The sequence below is a fragment of the Octopus bimaculoides genome, chromosome 11 (assembly GCF_001194135.2).
Source record: "Octopus bimaculoides isolate UCB-OBI-ISO-001 chromosome 11, ASM119413v2, whole genome shotgun sequence".
Classification (NCBI taxonomy): domain Eukaryota; kingdom Metazoa; phylum Mollusca; class Cephalopoda; order Octopoda; family Octopodidae; genus Octopus; species Octopus bimaculoides.
In genome coordinates this window covers 44,553,756-44,557,575 of record NC_068991.1, presented here as the reverse complement: position 1 = coordinate 44,557,575, position 3,820 = coordinate 44,553,756, and the positions used below count along the sequence as shown (strand labels likewise).

Here is a 3,820-nt window from a genome sequence, read left to right as displayed (position 1 = left end):
CGTCCACTGCATCTCACATAAGAACGAGATACTGCAGCAGCCTCGGTTTCAGAGGACCTCAGCTCTTCAATGCCCTGCCAAAACATTTGAGAGACATGCAAGACATGGATGCGGAGGTCTTCAAGACAAAACTTGACGCTTTCCTCTCCACGATACCAGACGAACCAATGGCTCATAATGAGACGCAGTTTAGGGCAGCTGTGTCAAATTCTCTTATACACCAGATGTGCCATCAAAACTCTTGATTGGACCATGTCAGGTGGGGGAGAAGAGCCATGCAAGGAACGTGAAAATCACGGTGGTGCACCAGCATGACCGCAGCCACTTGGCTGAAACACATAAATAAAAAAAAAAAATAAATAAAAAAAATATTCTAACTTAACCATATTACTGTTTTTAAACATTTATAAACATTTAATATACATAAACAAGATTAACTTATTTTATTTTACTTAACTGTATCCAGTTGTATTACATAATAGATAAATTTATCATAAATAGACATTATAAGTTAATAGTATAACTTTTAACAGTTATATAAATAATTAAGTTTTATAATAATTCCCAATAAGATATTTGAACGAACTAACAGGTTTATAAAATATTCCGTTCACCTTTTTCTTTAACTAAACACAAGTTAGTGACATAATACACATAGTACTTATCACTTAGATACGTAATATGCATTTTCTAGGCATATAAATAAATGAACTGATATATATATATTCTAAGATTTCTATATATTCTATTATAATATAAAATACAGATTATTATCTTATCTTAACTTTTAATTTATTCTATTTATCCTATTTTACTTGATTTTATTATTTTCGTTTTTACCCCCTTTTAGAACAAATACTGAATTATATACAAATGTATATATAATTAGTACATTTAACCGATGCTTAAACATAAATATATATATATATAAGAAAATATATACACTTACTGTATTCATGTGTATATAGGTCTATGTGTATATATATTAACTTGAATAATTAATGGATAGAATATTCAAATTTGAGCAGATACTAACACATATATAAACAATTAAATTTGAATAAAAATGATTCAATGAACACATATACATGGATATTTACTAGTATCCACTAGCAAGCCAATGAAAATTATATGATTATAATGGTTTATTTATTATTTATTGTGCATTTTCCTAATTATTTTTTATTTATTTACTTTAATTTATTTTATTTATTTTATTTTATTACATAATTATTTTCTCATAAAGATATAACAATATTTTAAATATTCATATTATTCATATATATATTTTTGAATAAGTTTATTGTATTTTATTTTGTTTTATATTTATTTTTACATACTAGTTTTAGTTCCTTATCAAATACATAGACATTATACATATGAAATAACATCTTAAACTTCTTTAGTTGTGAATTTGAATTCCATCAAATAAGATGTAATATTCGTTATTATTAAAACAAAATCCCTGAAGAGATTCTACCCCTTACAGCTTAAATTCTTAACATTGGATTCAACCCAAATGCTTTGAATTATGCATTACCAAGGGGCCAGAATCGAAACACTTGTAGGTTTTTTTTTAGTTTTCTACTGTGTTTTTTTAAACATTTATTTGTATTTATATCTTGAAAGCAAACTATCATCATCATCATCATCATGGGTTGGACGGTTTGACCAGGGCTGGTAAGCTGGGAAGCTGCACCAGACTCCAGTCTGATTTGGCATCGTTTTCTACAGCTGGATACCCTTCCTAATGCTAACCACTCCAAAAGTGTAATGGGCGTTTTTACATGACACCAGCATGGGTGCCATTTGCATGACACTGGTATCTGTCATGATTGCAAGTTTGCTCAATGGGTTTGATGGGTCTTCTTCTCAAGCATGTCATAATGCCAAAGGTCTCAGTTATTGCCTCCATGAGGTCACTAGTCATTGCCTCAGTGAAGCTCAAAGTTTGAAGATCATACTTCACCACTTCTTCCCATGTTTTCCTGGATCTACCTCTACTACAGGTACTCTCGACAGTTAGAAACCAGCACTTCTTTACACAGTTGTCCTCATCCATATGCATCACATGACCATACCAGTACAGTCATCTCTCTTGCACACCACATCTGATGCCTCTTATGCCTAACTTTTCTCTCAAGATGCTTACACTCTGTCAGACATGCATACTGACATTGCACATCCAGCAAAAGCATACTGGCTTCATTTCTTTCAGGCCTATGCACGTCCTTTGCTGTCACAGCCCATGTTTCACTGCCATGTAGCATGACTGTTCACACACGGTATCATACAATCTACCTTTCACTCTGAGAGAGAGGCCCTTTGTTGCCAGCAGAAGCAGGAGTTCTCTAAACTTTTCCCAGCTTAATTTTATTCTCACAGCTATGCTCTCAGAGCATCCCCCTCCACTACTAATTTGGTCACCTAGATAATGGAAGTTATCTACTACCTCTAGTTTGTCCCCCTTGCAGTTGATGGAGTCTATTTTCTGCATATTTTCAGCGTTTATTGTACTTGTGCATCTTCCACATACAAAAGCTAGTATCCTCTGATATTGCTGCATCTCTTATGTGTCCAAAGCTTGCACTGGGTACATCTTATGGAGTTTCTACCTATGCCTTTTCTACAGATTGAGCAGGGCCATATACCTGAAGGGATTTGTGATTTGTCTGCCTTCCTTCTTACTAAGTCTTTGGTTTTTGCTATGTTAACTCTAAGACCCTTCGATTCCATACCTTGCTTCCATACCTGAAACTTCTCTAGTTCTGGTAGTGATTCACTTATAAGAGCAAGATCATCTGCATAGAGGAGCTCCCAGGGGCAGCCTGTCTTAAATTCCTGTTATTGCCTGGAGGGCTATGATAAACAAGAGAAAGCTGAGCACCGATCCTTGATGAACCTCTACTTGTACCCTGAATTCTTCACTGTACTCATTGCCAACCCTCACCTTACTGGTATCATCCCTGTACATAGCTTGTACAGCTCGTACCAACCACTCAGCTATCCCCAGTTTCTGCACTGACCACTAGATAAGGGATCGGAGGACCATGTCAAGTCAACAAAGGCCAAGTACAGAGGTTTATCTTTGACCAGGTATTTCTCCTGCAGATGTCTTACCAGAAATATAGCATCAGTGTACTAACCTTTAGTACAACAAATTTACAACTGCGAACAACTTCACTCAACTCTGAACTCTGAACTTACTCGGATCGTTACTATTTATACTTTACTTGGACCAGTCTATCTCTTGCAAGGGGGTGTCATAACTCTCATCACAACAATATATATAAATGCAAATGGATCCAAGTTGAGAAAATAGTAGATAATACAACTTTGTGAAAAATAAAGAATTGGAGTATTGATAGATGGAAAGATAAATTGAAATAGCTTGTATGCTCTGTTAATTTCTTTGCTTACAGGTCTGCTTTTAACACAACAAACTTTGATGCGAATTTCTTCTGTTAATTCATGAATGCCTAAGCACTAAGTTTATTAAATAGTTTGGCTCTCCTAGTAAAGCCGAGTCATTAGGGCAGACTACATCCCAACCATTATGCTAAATAATGTTTCCGGAATCACCTCCTATTCTTAAAAAGCTAATAAATTTCCTACTCCTTAGTGACATCTCCCTGAATTCATGAATGCAGGCAACTGTATACCTCATTTCCGACCTTCTTAATCATTAATATATTACTTACACATCTAACACTCCCAGGATCATGTTTTCGGTTTTACAGGACATGCTCTCTCTCTCTCTCTATCTCTCTCTCTCTCTCTCTCTCTCTCTCTCTCTCTCTCTCTCTCTCTCTCTCTCTCT

General features: G+C 35.0%; 1 protein-coding gene across 7 annotated transcripts in view; it reads left to right on the top strand.

Moving 5' to 3' along the window:
• The window catches only part of LOC106869495 (sodium channel protein para), a 383,297-nt gene that overhangs the window by 344,969 nt on the left and 34,508 nt on the right, over nucleotides 1-3,820 (top strand). The gene's annotated exons all lie outside the window — the stretch shown is intronic.